This window comes from Phoenix dactylifera, chromosome 9 (assembly GCF_051530095.1).
Source record: "Phoenix dactylifera cultivar Ajwa chromosome 9, Ajwa_hap1_PhDact_Kaust_v1.1, whole genome shotgun sequence".
In the NCBI taxonomy this organism is placed as follows: Eukaryota; Viridiplantae; Streptophyta; class Magnoliopsida; order Arecales; family Arecaceae; genus Phoenix; species Phoenix dactylifera.
Window position 1 is genome coordinate 8,702,414 of NC_143198.1, and position 20,412 is coordinate 8,722,825.

Genomic DNA, 20,412 nt, shown 5'->3' on the forward strand with positions numbered 1-20,412 from the left:
GTGACAAGGATCAATTCTTCACCCTTGAAGCTAAGAAGGGAGGTGTTGTGACTTTTGGAGACAATAACCAAGGTCACATCATTGGTATAGGTAAAGTACGAATTACCCCTTCAACTTTTATTGATAATGTTCGATATGTTGATAGTCTTAAGCATAATTTATTAAGCATTAGTCAATTATGTGATAGAGGTTATAATGTTATGTTTAAACCATCACTATGCATCATAACAAACCCAAATGACAATAGTTTAGTTTTTAAAGGAATAAGACGTGGAAATGTGTATGTTGTAGACCTTGAGGATCTAGCCAAACACAACCCATGTTTAGTTGTTAATGAAACTAAGGATAATGATGCTAGTTGGTTATGGCACCGTAAGCTAGGTCATGCAAGCATGGACACCATATCTAAACTAGTTAAAAGAGATTCTGTGATAGGTTTGCCAAAATTAAAGTTTGAAAAGAATAAAATATGTGAAGCATGTCAATTTGGCAAACAATCAAGGAACTCCTTTAAATCTATAAATTGTGTCTCTACCTCTAGACCTCTAGAACTGCTACACATGGACCTATTCGGACCAACTAGAACCACAAGTCTAGGTGAAAATAAATATGGTCTAGTTATCGTAGATGATTATTCTAGATATACTTGGGTCATGTTCTTAGGCCATAAGGATCAAGCATTTTCAATTTTCAAGAAATTTCATAAAGAAGTAACAAATGCTAGAGATACTTCAGTAATAGCTATTAGAAGTGACCATGGTACCTGTTATGGGGGAATTAAGCCGCCATGCCCCACGTGATCGGCACGCGTATCCAGGAAAGCTACAGTTACCCTTTGACCCAGCACTCCGACCCCGAGTCGGACCTCCTCGGCTTCGCAGCCCGACCCCGGGTCGGCTGCCCTATGATCCAGCACTCCGACCCCGAGTCGGACCTCCTCGGCTCCGCAGCCCGACCCCGGGTCGGCTGCCCTATGATCCAGCACTCCGACCCCGAGTCGGACCTCCTCGGCTTCGCAGCCCGATCCCGGGTCGGCTGCCCTATGATCCAGCACTCCGACCCCGAGTCGGACCTCCTCGGCTTCGCAGCCCGATCCCGGGTCGGCTGCCCTATGATCCAGCACTCCGACCCCGAGTCGGAGATCTTTTGATAACGACAGGCTATTCTCCAGAGGCACGCCGCGGCCTCCTGCTCCACTACTCCCTGCAACGGCTGTACCCGATGCTGCCCACGATCTCCTGTATCAACCGTACAAAGCGGAGCTCCACTACGCCCTGTCATGGCCGTACCCAGCGCTGCTCCACGACGCCCCGTAACGGCCATGTCAGTGGCCATTCTATCGTGCCCCACGACGACAAACCCCCCTGAGGGACCTCCCAGCCAGGTATATACGCGGCTGGGGGGAGAAGGGGGGGAGGTAAGCAATACCTCCCAGAGCACTCTCTCCCACTTGTGATTATCATCTCTCCTCCTCCAATCTCCTCTGACTTGACCGTCGGAGGGCCATCACCACCCTGGTGGTGGTGCAAGGCTTGTTTGCAGGTTCCTTGGCGGAAGGTGGAGCGCAACCAGCACCAACCAAGACAACTCAGGCGGAACCCCGTTCACACCGTCGTGTCAATCGTTCTCGGTTTGGACCACCAGCAACAGTTGGCGCTAGAGGAAGGGACGAATCTCAGAACGATCGTAATGGCACGGCGAGGTGGTCGCGGAGCTTCCAATGCTTCCGGTCGCGGAGCCTCTCGCGCCTCTGGCCGGGAGGCTGCTGCGTCCCCAACACACTCTCAGCAGCATTCCACCGCTTCTCCTCCCATTCAGACGGTCGAACCTGCTCAGTTCGACCAGCTAGCCCAGCAGGTTCGCACCCTCGCGGAGGCAGTGCAGAATCTACAGGGTGTGATCTCTCGGGTGCCGCAGCGGGCTCAGGAGCCGCTGCTCCCCGAGCACTCGCCTCTTCCTCACAACCCGCGCTCCTTCCTCTCCCATGGAGAGGAGCGCCGGCGCGAGGAGGATTCTCGAGTGCGGTCCATTCTGCCAGGGCCTTCTCATCGGAGCTGCGCGGGGTACGAGAGGCGGACCCGGGCGCGTTCTCAGACACCCCAGTCCTCGAGGGGCCCGCACTCCAGTCGGTCCCCCTCGCGCCGCTCCTTGTCTCCCACCCACCGGTCGCGCTCCCTGGACCGGCGGGTGGACGATCTCCACAGACAGCTCCAGGTCCTGAAGGGCCACTCCAAAGATCCCTTCGCCGACTTGGAGATCTCCTCCCAGCCGGCGCTTGCCTCAAGGATCCTGCGGACCCTAAACCCGCCGGGGTTCAAAATGCCGGCGATCGAACCCTACGACGGGGCGGCGGACCCACGGGACCACGTGGAGAGTTTCAGGACTCTTATGCTCCTCCATGGAGCATCGGATCCTCTCCTCTGCAAGGCCTTCCCGGCGACCCTCCGCGGCCCGGCAAGGGCGTGGTTCGCCGGCCTGGAGGCTAATTCCATCCAGTCCTTCCACCAGTTCACCCGTCTCTTCATCAGCCATTTCGCCGTCAGTAGCCGGCGAAGACTGGTCTCCGACTCCCTCTTCGATGTCCGGCAGAACGAGGGAGAGAGCCTGCGGGATTATCTCACCCGCTTCAACAAGGCAACACTGGAGGTCCGGAATTTGAGCCAGGAGGTGGCTCTCTCAGCCCTGAAGCGAGGCTTCCGGAAGGGCAGACTCACCTTCTCCCTGGACAAACGCCTGCCGCGGAGCTTCCCGGAGCTGTTGTCTCGGGCAAACCAGTATGCAGACGCCGAGGAGGCAGCCTCCCACCGGAACAAGGAGGCCGCCGAGGCCCCTCTAAAGCCCGGGAAGAAAAGGCGAAAAGAGGCACCCCAGAGGAGGAGCCCGACGCCTCAACGCCGGCGCAGAAGCCCGTCACCAGCAAGGAACCACGGCGCCACACGCCCTCGTTCTCCGCACCGACGCTTCAACCGGTACACCCCACTCCTGGCCCCCCGGGCCCAGATCCTCATGGAGGTCAAGGGGCGGGAGGACCTCCCGGTCCCGAGGCAGATGAAGAAGATCCCTGGGAGGAAGCCTTCTCGGGCGTACTGTGAATACCACCGAGACCACGGCCACGATACCGAAGACTGCTTCCAGCTTCGGGACGAGATCGAGGCTCTCATTCGCCGAGGGCGTCTCGGTCGATATGTAAACGACCGACGTCCCCCCGCAGATCCGCGTCCAGCCGACCCGGCCCCTCAGGAGCCTCGGGAGCAGAATCGACCCGTTGCGGGAGTGATCCACACCATCACTGGGGGCTGCTCTCGGCCCGTGAGGAACGCAGGGGGCTCGGCGGAAGTATCAGGAGTGGCCGTCGCGAAGAGGCAGCGGGTCGGAAATGTAATCACTTTTTGTGATGAAGATGTAAAGGGGGTTCAGACTCCCCACGATGACGCCATGGTGATCTCTCTCACTATGGCGGACTATGATGTAAGGCGTGTTCTTGTGGATAGTGGAAGCTCAGCTGATATTTTGTATTACGAGGCCTTCCAAAAGATGGGCTTGTCCCGACAATTGTTGCACAAAACATCCACCCCCCTCATAGGATTCACTGGAGACGCTATCTCGGCCGAAGGTGTCATCGAGCTGCCTGTGACTGCGGGCATTGCACCCGCAGAAGCCACGGTGCGGCTCGGGTTCTTGGTCGTCCGTGTCCCCTCGGCCTACAACGCTATCCTCGGACGACCCGGACTGAACGCCCTTCGCGCGGTGGTTTCTACCTACCATTTGCTCATGCGGTTCCCCACGGCGGCCGGGATTGGAGAGGTCCGAGGTGACCAGCCGACCGCACGGCAGTGTTTCCTAGCAACTCTCAAAGGGAAGAAGCCCATGGAGGCCCTAAGCGTCGAGTCACTTGACGCCAGAGACGAAGTGGCCTTGCGGCACGGGGAGCCGGCTGAGGGCGTAATCGAAGTTCCCCTCGAAGAAGGCCGCCCGGACCGCACGGTCCGGGTCGGTGCCAACCTCGACTTGGAAGCTCGGCTCCGGTTAGTGGAATTCCTCCGAGCCAATGCAGATGTGTTTGCCTGGTCGGCGGCCGATGTACCTGGGATCGACCCGGAGGTCGTTTCTCACGCCCTCAGCGTCGACCCGACCCACCGACCAGTAAAGCAAAAGAAGAGACACTGTGCCCCGGATCGGATCCGGGTGGTCGACCAGGAGGTAGACAAACTCTTGGAGGCAGGTTTCATAAGGGAGGTGAGCTACCCCGAGTGGCTGGCAAACGTCGTACTTGTCCGGAAGGCGAGCGGGAAGTGGAGGATGTGCGTCGACTACACCGACCTGAACAAGGCGTGCCCCAAGGATAGCTTTCCGCTTCCACGGATAGACCAACTGGTCGACGCGACTTCCGGATACCAGCTACTGTCTTTTATGGACGCCTTCTCCGGCTACAACCAAATAATGATGGCTCCACAGGACGAGGAGAAAACTGCCTTCATAACAGACCGGGGGCTGTACTGTTACAATGTAATGCCCTTCGGTCTGAAGAACGCTGGCGCCACTTACCAGCGCCTCGTCAATAAAATCTTCAAGGAGCAGATCGGCCGGAATATGGAGGTGTACGTGGACGATATGCTGGTAAAAAGCCGCCATGCAGACCAGCACATTGCAGATCTGGAGGAGACTTTCACCACCTTGCGAAAGTTTCGCATGAAGCTAAACCCAGCGAAGTGCGCTTTTGGTGCTTCGGCCGGGAGGTTCCTCGGTTTCATTGTCAACCAACGGGGGATCGAGGCCAACCCGGACAAGATCAAAGCCATCTAAGATATGTCCCCTCCGACCAAAGTGAAGGAGGTTCAGGAGCTCGCTGGAAGGGTCGCCGCGCTCGGACGATTTGTGGCAAAGTCGGCCGAACGCTGCCAACCATTCTTCAAGGTGTTGAAGCGCCCAAAAGACTTCCTCTGGACGGCCGAATGTCAAGCGGCGTTCGACCAGCTCAAGGAGTACATGGCGTCTCCTCCCCTGCTGTCCAAGCCGCAAGAGGGGGAGATGCTCTACCTTTACCTGGCGGTCTCCCCAACCGCAGTCAGCGCAGTACTGGTTCGGGAAGAGGCAAGACTTCAGAAGCCTGTGTACTACATCAGCCGAGTCCTCCGGGATGCCGAGACGCGGTACACGAAGGCTGAGAAGATCGCCTTCGCGTTGCTAACTGCGACCAGGAGGCTTCGCCCCTATTTCCAGGCTCATTCTGTCACCCTTTTGACCGATCAACCACTGCGGCAGATTCTCAGCAATCCAGAGAATGCGGGACGGCTGGTGAAGTGGGCAGTAGAACTTGGTGAGTTCGACATCCTCTACCAGCCCCGACCAGCCATCAAGGCCCAGGTGCTCGCGGACTTTCTCGCTGAGTGCACTGTGCAGGAGGCGGAACCTAAGCCGCCGGAGACACCCAGCCTCGATCTCCCGATCTGGACGCTCCACATTGACGGGTCGTCGAACCCTGAAGGTGGAGGGGCTGGGCTGGTCCTCACCAATCCCGATGGAGTGATAGCCGAGTATGCCTTGAGGTTCGGATTTACAGTGACCAACAATGAGGCGGAGTACGAGGCCCTAGTCACGGGACTCAAACTCGCCAAGGAGCTCGGCGTCCGGCGTCTGAAAGTCTTCACCGACTCCCAGCTGGTGGTCGGGCAGGTTCGAGGGGAGTTCGAGGCGCGGAGCCCGACCATGCAGAGCTACGTCCGGAAGGTGCAAACACTCATCCCCGACCTCGGCAGTGTTGACATTCAGCAGGTCCCAAGGAGCGAAAATGCCAGGGCCGACAGGTTGTCCCGCCTAGTGGACGCAGACGCGCACAACTTGTCGAGGGCAATCTACCTGGAGACCCTGGATGCCCCGAGCATTGATGGGGCTGGAGCGGTGATGGCAATTGACCCGGAGCCGTCTTGGATGGACCCGCTCGTCGCCTACCTCGCCGAAGGAATCCTCCCTGAAGACGAAGATCAGGCCCGGCGGCTTGTAAAGAAGTCCGCCCACTACGTACTTTATGAAGGGAGGCTGTATCGGACCTCGTTTACCACCCCCCTCTTAAGGTGCCTCCGCCCCGCGGAAGCGGCCTATGCCCTCGGCGAAGTCCACGAAGGCATCTGCGGATCGCACTTGGGGGCTAGGTCCTTGGCGCATAAGATCATGAGGCAAGGCTACTATTGGCCGACCTTGTTGGAGGACTCGAAAGATCACGTGCGGAAATGCGACGCCTGCCAGTGCCACGCCAACGTCCAGAGAGTCCCCTCTGTTCCCTTGGCGCCAATCACCGCGCCCTGGCCCTTCGCACAGTGGGGAATGGATATCCTCGGACCATTCCCCGTCGCTTCGGCCCAGCGGAAATTTTTGATTGTCGCCATCGACTACTTCACCAAGTGGGTGGAGGCAGAGCCACTGGCCACCATCACGGAGGCACAAGTCCGGAAGTTCGTAAAGAAGAACATCATTGTCCGATTTGGAGTACCTCGGGTCCTCATCTCGGATAACGGTCGACAGTTTGATAACAAGCACTTCCGGGACTTCTGCGAGGAATTCGGGATCGAGCATCGGTTCACATCCGTGTCGCATCCCCAAACCAACGGCGAGGCCGAGGTCACAAATCGGACAATCCTCCAAGGTATCAAAGCCCGGGTCGGCCGGACGGGGCAAGCTTGGGTCGAGGAACTCGAGAATGTCCTTTGGGCGTATCGGACCACGCAACGGACTCCTACTGGAGAGACGCCTTTCAGCCTAACCTATGGCACGGAAGCCGTTGCCCCCGTGGAGCTCGGACTCCCCTCGCCTCGGGTGGCCGCGCACCGACCCAAGGCCAATTCAGAGCAACTCCGAGGGAACTTGGATCTCTTGGAAGAGGCAAGGGAAATGGCTCAGGTTCGGATGGCAATGTATCAGCAGAGGGTGGCCCGATATTACAACTCCAAAGTCCGACCGAAGCTTTTCAGAATTGGAGATCTGGTGCTGAGGCGAGCTAAGGCATCTCAACCTACGGAAGGTGGGAAGCTAGCGCCAAATTGGGAAGGCCCGTATAAAGTTCGTTGGGTAAACCGACCTGGCTCCTACCAGTTGGAAGCCCTAGATGGCCGAGAAATTCCAAGGGGCTGGAATTCCGCTAACCTGCGGATGTATTACCAGTAGAACAACAAGGCCAGAAAGACAATTTAAAAAGGTGCAACACTTTTCATTTCAATAATTTCTGGTTACAATGGCGTGCTCGTGTGATTACAAGGAATTCCCAGAGGGGAATTAGGGAGTAAAGAAAGTAAAGAAGAGGTGGGGACCCAAACCCTCAACCCAGGGCGGCTGCAGTCCCGCCAGAAGTGGGTGCTTCTAACCAGAGGCGCCATCCAGCACCTCACCAAAAAGACGAGGAGCCGCCGCAGAAGAAGCTCCCGCTGCCCCCAGGGGAACGCCGCCTCCAAAGGATATTCCCATCTTTCCCAGTGGTAGGGAAGAGAAGGGATTCAAGGGGGAGGAGCATATGGTGGCGCGGTCCCGGATTGAGCGTCCGGCGCAGAGCTCAACCGGGAGGCTGAACTTCAAGGAGGGGAGATGTGATCCCGGATGAAACGCCTAGGGCGGAGTTCCGCCGGGGAGACCCTCCTTGTTGATCCCAGATGAAACGGCTAGTTGGCTGAAGTTGTAAGGGGAGCGCCTCCCCTTTCCTTCGACAGGAGTCTCTCAGTCATATGCCAAGGAGGAGGTCCGCGATCCATGGCAACCTGCAGCTCCGGCTTGGCAAATTCCATCGTACCTGCACCTGTATTTATAGCCAAGCTGCGGCCCCCTGGTAGTTCCGATACGGGTGGCTCCAATAAATGCAGGCGCACTGAATCCGGAGCCGTTCCGGCTCCCGAGGCGTATCTCCCCGCGATTTCCTAAGCGTCATTCTCCTTAAATCGCATTCTTTGTGCAGGACAATCCGGGTGTCGTATACCCCTAGGTCCACGTGTCTCCGCTCGCGCCCAGGCCGCATCCTCCTCGAAGAACCCGCGTATCGCGGCCGCTCAACTAACACTCCTCACCAGCAGCAACTGGCGATCTGATTTCCCAGGTAACGCATTAATTAGCGTTTAATACCCTTCTCGTGTTCCCCCCAGGCAACGCTTGGAGGAGAGGAGAAACACGGTCGCGGCTGGGCACGGAGAAACCCCGATGGGCGGCGAGCGACAAGTGGCCGACCAACGAGTGGAATGTCCCGGGGCTCGGCCCCCGGATGCCTGGCTAACCCGATGATCATCCCGGGAGCAGACTAGCCGGAAGCCCCGACCGGTCGCCTCGGCTTGCGCCAGCCTAGGCCGACCAACGAGTGGAATCTCCCGAGGCTCGGCCCTCGGATGCCTGGCTAACCCGATGAACATCCCGGGAGCAGACTAGCCGGAAGCCCCGACCGGTCGCCTCGGCTTGCGCCAGCCTTGGCCGACCAACGAGCGGAATTTCCCTGAGGCTTGACAACCCTCAGATGCCTGGCTAGCCCGATGAACATCCCGGGAGCAGACTAGCCGGAAGCCCCGACCGGTCGCCTCGGCTTGCGCCAGCCTTGGCCGACCAACGAGCGGAATTTCCCTGAGGCTTGACAACCCTCAGATGCCTGGCTAGCCCGATGAACATCCCGGGAGCAGACTAGCCGGAAGCCCCGACCGGTCGCCTCGGCTTGCGCCAGCCTTGGCCGACCAACGAGCGGAATTTCCCTGAGGCTTGACAACCCTCAGATGCCTGGCTAGCCCGATGAACATCCCGGGAGCAGACTAGCCGGAAGCCCCGACCGGTCGCCTCGGCTTGCGCCAGCCTTGGCCGACCAACGAGCGGAATTTCCCTGAGGCTTGACAACCCTCAGATGCCTGGCTAACCCGATGATCATCCCGGGAGCAGACTAGCCGGAAGCCCCGACCGGTCGCCTCGGCTTGCGCCAGCCTAGGCCGACCAACGAGTGGAATCTCCCGAGGCTCGGCCCTCGGATGCCTGGCTAACCCGATGATCATCCCGGGAGCAGACTAGCCGGAAGCCCCGACCGGTCGCCTCGGCTTGCGCCAGCCTAGGCCGACCAACGAGTGGAATCTCCCGAGGCTCGGCCCTCGGATGCCTGGCTAACCCGATGATCATCCCGGGAGCAGACTAGCCGGAAGCCCCGACCGGTCGCCTCGGCTTGCGCCAGCCTTGGCCGACCAACGAGCGGAATTTCCCTGAGGCTTGACAACCCTCAGATGCCTGGCTAACCCGATGATCATCCCGGGAGCAGACTAGCCGGAAGCCCCGACCGGTCGCTTCGGCTTGCGCCAGCCTTGGCCGACCAGCGAGCGGAAGAATTTCCTGAGGCCTAACCCTCGGATGCCTGGCTTAGCGCCGGAAGAATTTCCTGAGGCTTAACCCTCGGATGCCTGGCTCAGCGCCGGAAGAATTTCCTGAGGCCTAACCCTCGGATGCCTGGCTCAGCGCCGGAAGAGTTTCCTGAGGCCTAACCCTCGGATGCCTGGCTTAGCGCCGGAAGAATTTTCTGAGGCCTAACCCTCGGATGCCTGGCTTAGCGCCGGAAGAGTTTCCTGAGGTCTAACCCTCGGATGCCTGGCTTAGCGCCGGAAGAATTTCCTGAGGCCTAACCCTCGGATGCCTGGCCTAGCGCCGGAAGAGTTTCCTGAGGCCTAACCCTCGGATGCCTGGCTCAGCGCCGGAAGAGTTTCCTGAGGCCTAACCCTCGGATGCCTGGCTTAGCGCCGGAAGAATTTCTTGAGGCCTAACCCTCGGATGCCTGGCTTAGCGCCGGAAGAATTTCCTGAGGCCTAATCCTCGGATGCCTGGCTTAGCGCCGGAAGAGTTTCCTGAGGCCTAACCCTCGGATGCCTGGCTTAGCGCCGGAAGAATTTCCTGAGGCCTAACCCTCGGATGCCTGGCTTAGCGCCGGAAGAATTTCCTGAGGCCTAATCCTCGGATGCCTGGCTTAGCGCCGGAAGAGTTTCCTGAGGCCTAACCCTCGGATGCCTGGCTTAGCGCCGGAAGAATTTCCTGAGGCCTAACCCTCGGATGCCTGGCCTAGCGCCGGAAGAGTTTCCTGAGGCCTAACCCTCGGATGCCTGGCTCAGCGCCGGAAGAGTTTCCTGAGGCCTAACCCTCGGATGCCTGGCTTAGCGCCGGAAGAATTTCCTGAGGCCTAACCCTCGGATGCCTGGCTTAGCGCCGGAAGAATTTCCTGAGGCCTAACCCTCGGATGCCTGGCCTAGCGCCGGAAGAATTTCCTGAGGCCTAACCCTCGGATGCCTGGCCTAGCGCCGGAAGAGTTTCGTGAGGCCTAACCCTCGGATGCCTGGCTCAGCGCCGGAAGAGTTTCCTGAGGCCTAACCCTCGGATGCCTGGCTTAGCGCCGGAAGAATTTCCTGAGGCCTAACCCTCGGATGCCTGGCTTAGCGCCGGAAGAATTTCCTGAGGCCTAACCCTCGGATGCCTGGCCTAGCGCCGGAAGAACTTCGGGAATCAAAAGTCAGCAAGAAGCAACCAAGAGCTAAAAAAAAAAAAAAAAAAAAAAAAAAAAAAAAAAAAGAGGACGAAGGCGAGATGAAGAAATATTCAACGTGCATTAATTTTCAGGGCCGAGGCCCATACAATTGGGCAAAACGCCGACATACAAAAATAAAAAAGATAATGAAAGGTACAAGAGGTCAGCTTGGAGGAACTTCCGGGTCGGGAACGCCGGGCTCGTCCGCGGGAGGTAGGGAAGCAGCAGGAGAACCAGCAGGCGATGGCGCCGGAGAGGAGTCCAGGAGGGAGATCTCGCTCAGGTCAACTTCGGGATACTTAGCCGACACCCTTGCCAGGCCCTCCTCGAAGCCCAAGGTGAAGGCTTCGGCCCCCGCGTCCGACGCGTCATGGACAAACTCGTCAGACTGGCGATAGGTCCGCACTGCCTCCGACATATCATGGGCGAACTCGGCGGACTGGCGATAAGCCTCTACCGCCTGACGCCCGATTTCCGCCCTCTTCTCGGCCAGCTCCGCCTCAGCTCGCTCCATAATCTGAGCCTTGGCCTCCAAGACCTTCGCCACAATCCGGCCTTCGGCCTCAGAGGAGACCCTCAGCAGATCAGCCTGAGCCTCTTTATGCTTCGCCTCGGTAGCAACCCGAGCGGCCTCGGCTTCCTTCAGGCGCGAACGGAGCTCTTGGACGTCCGTGCATGACTTCTCCAGGGCCGACTCCAGTTCGCCTAGTTTGGCTTCAAAAGAGCGGATTCGGTCGCAGGCGTTGTCGGCAGACCGCTGGGCCTTCTCCCACCGCTCTCGATAGTCCGCGATCTTCCGGGACTGCTTTTCAGCCCGTTCCTCCGCCTTCTTGACCCTGCTTTCGAGGCCCGAGGCGGCTTTGAGTTGCTCCCGAGCCTCTGACAGTTGCTCCTCCAGGGCGGCGAAGCCGAGTGCCCGCTCTTCGGCCTCCCGGAGCCTCGCCTCGAGGTCCCCGGTCGTCCTGCCTGCCGCAGCCCGGCCTCCCTCTTCCATTGCTTTCAGCCGGTCCTCGGCCTTCGCCAAAAGCCCCGCCTGTTCCTTGTAGCACTCCTCCAGACGGATCATGTACTGGGCGAGCTAAGAAATAGGAAAAATAAGGGAGTCAGGCGGAGAACAACAGAGCCAATAAATGGTGAAAGACGGCCAGAAGAACACTCACCGACATGAGACAGACGCAGCTGGCGGCCCCAACGTCAGAGACATCCAACTCCCGGACCCGCCGACGGTCCTTCTCCAGCAACACTGTTTCGATGAGATTTCGGGCGCCATCGGTAGTGAAGGCAGACCCCGATTTCTCCCCGGAGCCGGATGGTGGTTCTGCAGCCTTACCCTTATCCATCGCCTGGAGAAGAGTCCGGCTGATCGCGCTCGGGGCGGGGGTCGCCCCAGGAATTGATAGGGTCCCGCTCGGCCGGGGCCTCGGCGCGTCCCTCCTCGAGTCATCAGGAGCCGACCGAGTCGAAGGCCGGGTCGGGGACCGATCACGTCCGACCCGTCCGTCTTGAGCAGGCTCAGGTGGCACCTCCGGAGTAGCGGCAACCTTACCACCGGAGGGCTGATACAGCGTCAGCTGCCGGTCGGTGCCCACAACATCTCCCTGACCGGTGGGCCCGGACTCGTCGGTCGGCATCGGAGGTATCTCCTTACGGGACTTCTTCGCCGGTGGGGCCCCGCTCGGAAGAGCTCGTTTCCTCCTCCGGACTGCTTCCAGCAGGGACGCCCTACCAACAGCCTTCGACTTCACCGACCGCATGACGTCGTCGACCTCTGCAAGAAGGACGGGATAGTCAGGGACTGAGAAACCGAAAGGAAGAAGGAACGAAAGAGAAGAAAAGAGCTAAAGAAACGATGGCGGACTCACGGTCGGTGGGGACCGAGCTCAAACCGACGTTCACCAAGGTATCCTCAGAAATAAGGCGGCCCACCGGGGGAAGCTGGCCCTCGGCGACCAACCCCTTCAAGGCGGCGATGCCCTCGGATTCCTCCCTCGACAACTTCGACAGGCCAATTGGGGACTTCACCGGCGTCCCCCAGATTGCCCTGATTTCCCAGGAGGGGTCTGCATCAACGAAAAAGAAGCGCTCCTTCCAGTGGTGAATGGAGGTAGGACCCTCCTTGACAAGGCCGCACCCTCGCCGCGCTGCGAAGCACCACCACCCTTTGTCCTGGGGGTGGCCACTCAGGCCGTAGAGCTCCCAGAAAACGTTCAAGGTAGCGGGAATCGCATGCAAGCGACAGAGAACCTGGAAGACCGTCAGAGCACGCCACGAGTTCGGCACCAGTTGCGTCGGTGCCATTCCTAAACCCCGGAGCACCTGTAAGACTAGGTCTGAAGGGGGAAAGCGGAACCCGGCCTGGAGGATGCCCTCATTGATGGCGATCTTCCCTCGAGGAGGATGAGACATCCTCTCCTCAGGCCCTGGGAGCGTGACATTGCAGGCCTCGGGAAGGTGGTACCGAGCCACAAATCCGTCTAAGTCCTCGGCGACCAGTTTTGACTTGATGCTATCTGCTCCCACTTCGCCCATCCCTAATGGCCAATAAATCTACGGTCAGGACGGGGTCAAGAAGGAGGGAAAGGCCGGAACGACTGGGGTGCACTAGTACAAAAAGAAAAAGTATGAAGAGCTCAAAGTAGAAGAGTGGGAAACTCACTTGAAGAGGAGGAAGAACGGCTCCGAGAGCGTCAAAGGAAAAGCAAGCGAACGTTTCGGCGGCAACAATGGCAGCGCAAAGGAGAAACTCGAAAATGTCCGTAAAGAAGAAGACGGACGGGGGAGGGCCCCCGATTAAATAGGCGAAAGGGCAAGTGACGCCTCGATGACGCCAGAAGACGCCTGGCCGCCGAAGGGTCGCTCGCACCCCAAAGGCGAATCGACACCATTAAGGAAGGATGTCCGCCGAAATCCTCAGGTTGCCAGGTCAGCAGCAACCGCCATACGCCATAAAGAAGGCGGGAAGCTTGAAGCGCGCGCGCCTCTCCGAAGGATGGCGGCAATCTCGAAACATCACTCCCTTCACCTGTTCCCCTTCTGGTTCCAGGCTCGGAAGTGGGGGGCTACTGTTATGGGGGAATTAAGCCGCCATGCCCCACGTGATCGGCACGCGTATCCAGGAAAGCTACAGTTACCCTTTGACCCAGCACTCCGACCCCGAGTCGGACCTCCTCGGCTTCGCAGCCCGACCCCGGGTCGGCTGCCCTATGATCCAGCACTCCGACCCCGAGTCGGACCTCCTCGGCTCCGCAGCCCGACCCCGGGTCGGCTGCCCTATGATCCAGCACTCCGACCCCGAGTCGGACCTCCTCGGCTTCGCAGCCCGATCCCGGGTCGGCTGCCCTATGATCCAGCACTCCGACCCCGAGTCGGACCTCCTCGGCTTCGCAGCCCGATCCCGGGTCGGCTGCCCTATGATCCAGCACTCCGACCCCGAGTCGGAGATCTTTTGATAACGACAGGCTATTCTCCAGAGGCACGCCGCGGCCTCCTGCTCCACTACTCCCTGCAACGGCTGTACCCGATGCTGCCCACGATCTCCTGTATCAACCGTACAAAGCGGAGCTCCACTACGCCCTGTCATGGCCGTACCCAGCGCTGCTCCACGACGCCCCGTAACGGCCATGTCAGTGGCCATTCTATCGTGCCCCACGACGACAAACCCCCCTGAGGGACCTCCCAGCCAGGTATATACGCGGCTGGGGGGAGAAGGGGGGGAGGTAAGCAATACCTCCCAGAGCACTCTCTCCCACTTGTGATTATCATCTCTCCTCCTCCAATCTCCTCTGACTTGACCGTCGGAGGGCCATCACCACCCTGGTGGTGGTGCAAGGCTTGTTTGCAGGTTCCTTGGCGGAAGGTGGAGCGCAACCAGCACCAACCAAGACAACTCAGGCGGAACCCCGTTCACACCGTCGTGTCAATCGTTCTCGGTTTGGACCACCAGCAACAGTACCGAATTTGAAAATTATTTATTTGATGAGTTTTGTAGTAAAAAGGGGATAACACACAATTTTTCTGCACCTAGGACACCACAACAAAATGGAGTTGTGGAGAGGAAAAATAGAACTCTAGAGGAAATGGCTAGAACTATGTTGTGTGAAAGTAACCTCCCTAAGTACTTTTGGGGAGAAGCCGTCAATACTTCTTGTCATATATTAAATAGAGTTTTATTGAGACCTATTATAAAGAAAACACCTTATGAACTTTGGAAAAACAGAAAACCAAAGGTAAATTATTTTCATGTCTTTGGATGTAGGTGTTTTGTTCATAATAATGGGAAAGATAATCTAGAAAAATTTGACTCTAAATCTGATGAGGGTATATTCTTGGGGTACTCCAAAACTAGTAAAGCCTATAAAATCTTTAATAAAAGAACCCTAGTTATAGAAGAATCCATACATGTTGTTTTTGATGATTCTAGTGATATCTCTTCTAGCAAGAGAGTTAATTTTGATGATGATGCTGAAATTCTTGAAGAAAAGATAGATGAGATGACATTACAAGATGATAATCAAAAATTAATTGGAAATGCATCATCAAGTCAAGAGGCTATTATGGATCATGGGCTGACTAAGGCTTGGAGGTTTGCTCACGGGCATCCTAAAGAATTAATTCTAGATGATCCATCTCAACCAGTTAGGACTAGAGCATCCCTTAGGAACTTAAATAATCATCTAGCCTTTGTCTCACATTTTGAGCCCAAACACACAGAAGAAGCCGAAAAAGATGTAAATTAGATAAATGCAATGCAAGAAGAATTAAACCAATTTACTAGAAACAAGGTATGGAATCTAGTTGAAAGACCTTCTGAAAATTCAATTATCGGTACCAAATGGATTTATAAAAATAAACTTGATGAAAATGAAATTGTAATAAGGAATAAGGCTAGACTAGTAGCAAAGGGTTATAATCAAGAAGAAGGTGTAGATTTTGATGAAACCTTTGCTCCTGTAGCTAGACTTGAAGCAATTAGACTTTTACTAGCATTTGCATGCTCTAAGGACTTCAAATTATTTCAAATGGATGTAAAAAGTGCATTTTTAAATGGGTATATTAATGAGGAGGTATATGTAGAACAACCTCCTGGTTTTGAAAATCATCAAAACCCTAATCATGTATATAAATTGAGCAAAGCACTTTATGGTTTGAAACAAGCACCTAGAGCATGGTATGAAAGACTTAGCAAATTTCTACTAGATCATGAATTCTCTAGGGAAAATGTAGATACAACACTATTTTTGAAAAAGAAAAACAAAGATATGTTATTAGTACAGATTTACGTTGATGATATTATTTTCGGTGCTACTAACAATCGTCTCTGCGAAAAATTTGCTGACTTGATGCAGAGTGAGTTTGAAATGAGCATGATGGGAGAGCTGAACTATTTCCTCGGGCTTCAAATCAAACAATCTGAAGAAGGCATCTTCATCAATCAAGCTAAATACATCAAGGAAATGCTTAAGAAGTTTGATATGGAGGGGAACAAGTCAATCAGCACCCCCATGAGCTCATCATGCAAACTAGACCAAGATGAATCAGGTAAATCTGTAAATCAGAAACTATATAGAGGTATGATAGGATCTTTATTGTATCTTACTGCAAGTAGACCTGATATCATGTTTAGTGTTTGCATGTGTGCTAGATATCAGTCTAATCCTAAGGAATCTCATCTAATTGCAGTCAAGAGAATCTTTAAATACCTAATAGGAACAAAGAATATAGGGTTATGGTATTCTAAAGAATCTAGCCTGAACTTAATAGGATACACAGATTCAGACTTTGCTGGATGTAAACTTGATAGAAAAAGCACCAGCGGGTCATGTCAATTCCTAGGAGAAAACTTAATTTCATGGTTTAGCAAGAAACAAAACTCGGTTGCATTATCTACTGCTGAAGCTGAATATGTTGCAGCCGGGAGTTGTTGTGCTCAAATCATATGGATCAAACAACAATTGGAAGATTATGGCATTAAACAAGATAAAATTCCCATTAATTGTGATAATACAAGTGCCATTAATCTAACTAAAAATCCAATTCAGCATTCAAGAACTAAACATATTGAGATAAGACATCACTTCATAAGAGATCATGTACTGAATGGTGATGTGACACTTCAATTTGTTTGCACTGATGATCAATTAGCTGATATTTTTATAAAATCCCTAAGTGAAGAGAGATTTAGTGTGCTTAGGAGGGGATTAGGAGTGATTGACCCATCCTAGTGGTATTTTCCACTAGTTCATTGATTTTGATGATAAGATTGTGGTTAATATAGAGCTTCTTTTCAATAATCATCAAATCAGATCATAACTTAGTGATTTTCCCTCATTCGGCACGAACATAGCATGATTTTAGGTGCGTGCCAGAGTTCGAGACGACTCAAGTAAGTTTCAGAGTCGGCTCGTAAGGGGGAGTCGACTCGCACATTTACGGGAGTCGACTCGAGATCGATGGCAGCAGAGGGGGAGTCGACTCGCATACAGTCGGAAGTCGACTCGAGGTCAATAGGCGCATAAGGAGAGTCGACTCGCGCATATTTTGGAGTCGACTCGAGGTCGAGTCGACTCGCAGTCGGGATCCGATTTTTTAACCCTAACTTCATCGTTTACTCAACACTTCTATTCACCGCCGCCACTGTTCACAAGCCCTAGAGCCGACTCCTAGAGCGTCTCCGGCCGACCTTAAGGTTTTTCCCGTCCATCTTCCTCGCTTCTTTAGGTTCCTTCCTCTTCCCTAGGTCAAAATGCCTCGTAAAGCCGTTGTCCGGAAGAGACCCCAACCCGCGACCGGTGCCGAGCGGCGTTCCAAGGCTCGGAACGATCCCGCGAGGCCACAACCTCCGGCTCGTTCCCCGCCGAGGGAGGTTCCCTCGAGGCCGTGCGCCGGGAAGGCGGTCTCCACCGAGAGATACGTCGATTTCGACTATCTCTCCCGGGAGGGCTTTACTATAGGAGAGAGACTGCGGGCCCAGGGCTTAGAGAATTTTTGTTCCCTAGATCTCCCCACATATCCTGGCCTAGTTAGGGAGTTCTACGGTACTGTACATAGGGGCGATGGGGGTATCGAGGGCATGGTAGCCGGTGTCCCATTGTTCATTTCGGAGGATATCATTGCTCAGGTCCTCCATCTTCCATAAGTAGGGGTGGCTTCCACACACCCCGAGGATAGGACTGAGGCCCTTGCGGCCATTCTAGGACATCCACCTCAGTCCCCCTTAGATGAGGTGTCCGCTAGCTCACTTTCAGTTGAGATGCGGCTCCTCTTGAGTATCATCTCTAGGTCCCTCTTCCCGAAGACTGGCCGCTTCGATTTTGTATCTGAGAGAGACCTAGCTCTTATGTTCTACATCCTCCAGGACACCCCAATCAACTTTCCCAAGATGATGTATAGATATCTATGTGAGCCACTAGATAGACCTAGGCTCACCCTCCCCTATGGCATGATGTTCACTCTTCTGTTTAGGGAGGCCGAGATTCCCATTCCTGAGGGGGAACCCTCTCGCGCATTGCGATGGACAGATCGCATGCATCCGGGAACCCTACACAGGATGGGGTTTCGGAAGGTCGAGGGAACCTGGGTTAGGAAATCATCCACCTCCACACATACCACCAGACATTTCCCCAGTCCTGACCCAGACTCAGACTATCCTACCTTTCCCTCTACTTCTGCTCCCACCACCTCAGCCGGACCCTCCTCCTCAGCTCCACCTACTCAGCCCATGGAGGTCCGGATCGCTCCTGAGCAGCTCCGGGAGTTGCGGCAGGAGATAGTTAGAGATCTCCGGGACGACCTACTTAGGGAGCTCCGGGGTTCAGTGCCTGCTCCTTCTCCTGCACCTTCTTCAGCGTTGGTCCCTTCCCTATCCGCCGTGGCTGAGATGACGGCCCATGTGCGGGAAGAGATCGACAATGTAAGGTTCCTGATCCAAGCCCAGTTCCACAGCATGAGCGAAGTCACGAGCACTACTCGGAAGATGCGCGATAACGTCCGACAGGATATGGGCACCACTACCCAGGGGCAGAGCGCTTGGCAAATGTACTGATCGCCAAGTTGGACACACTGCAGGAGACCCTGACCGAGCTCTCCACCACACACAGCAGGGCCACTTCGGCCATTATCTCCCAGCTTGGGAATGTCACAGACGGGGTCACTCTCCTCATGGAACAAAACAGATTGAGAGGAGGAGCCACATCCTCGAGAGGAGGAGCCACATCCTCGAGGAGACCCTAGCTGCTTTTGTTTTATTTTGACATGTATCTTTTGCTTTACTTATTGTATTCACAAATGTATTTATATATACATCAATACAATGAGTAGACATATTCATTTCAATACTGTGCCAATTGATCTCTGCTTGCTTGTGTGTTCTATTCACTTCCTTTTTGATACGATGACAAAAAGGGGGAGAAATATGTAATAGATATGTAAAAGGAATAAATGAAAATCAATAAAAAAAAATTTTAAAATACACAATAATTTGTTCTTAGTGGATTTGATACCTCGAGGCTCATTATCTCTCTGTTGGGGCTCCTAATGGAGTAATCTCCAGAATCTATTCAAGGAATATTCAGAGATTAGTTGAATCCTACTCAAGAACAAATTGACAGATTTTTCCTCTAAAAACCAAATACTTAAGTTCAAAAACTTCAATGCATTAAAAGGAAATTCAAAGAATCAAAACAAAGTAGAATGCATATATTGAGGGGGAGAATCCGAATTTTTAAAGCTAAATCATTAAATATATATAAGCCAAACAATTGATTGCATGATATAAAGGCTTATATAATTCCAAATGAAAGGGGGAGCTTTAACTCCAAAATTTATTGTTTCACACCTTTCAAGCTTGGATAAATTAAATAATCAGACACTTAAATTCATTTATAGATCTTATTTCCTTGTTTATTGAGCAATTCACTTTACATATACTCAATATTTTGTCATCATCAAAAAGGGGGAGATTGTGGAGTGATTGATTAAAACCCTATTTGATTTTGATGAGCTCAAAGCATTTGAGTATATCTTTTGTTAACTAATGAATTCAATTGAGTGTTTCAGTGAAAATCTTGTCTAAGTGTTTCTAGATTTGGTTCAAGATATTTTGATAAGTTAAGAAGTCAGTTTGAGCCAAAGTCTGACACTCGAGTCGACTCCAGAATAGTACGAGTCGACACCAAGCGTATCAGAATCCCTGGCACGGGCACGAGTCGACTCCGGATCATTACGAGTCGACTCCGACTGAGAACAGACAGACGAACAGAAAGACTCAACTCAAAACCTGTCAGCGAGTCGACTCCTGAAGTGTGCGAGTCGACTCCGATGCTTACAGAGTCGACTCTGGAGTAGTATGAGTCGACTACAAGGAGTTACAGACAGAAAAGTCAGAGAGCGATTTTCGACCCTGAGATTCGAGTCGACTCCTGTAGAACGCGAGTCGACTCCGATGGTTGGCAGGTCGACTCCAAAGAAAGCGAGAGTCGACTCTCAGTGGTACACAAGGCAAAAGTCAGAGAGCAGTTTTCGGACTCTGAGATCCGAGTCGACTCCCACAATGCGCGAGTCGACTCCGAGACAACGCGGCCCCAAAAAGACAGAAGACCGAATTATTGTCTCTGAGAGCCGAGTCGACTCCCAGACAGCTCGAGTCGACTCCAAGGCAGCGCTACATCAAAAAGGCAGAAGGCTGTATTTCGGAAACTGAGAGCCGAGTCGACTCTGGAACAGTCCGAGTCGACTCCAAGACTGGACGAGCCAAAAGACAGAAGATCGGGAGTTCGGGCTCTGAGCGCCGAGTCGACTCCCAGGATTGTCGAGTCGACTCGAGTGGGCCAAGTTGAAAAATTAGCTCCATGGACTTCATGGGATGAGCCGACTCCGAAAATGGCAAGTCAGCTCCAGAAGTTGGCGAG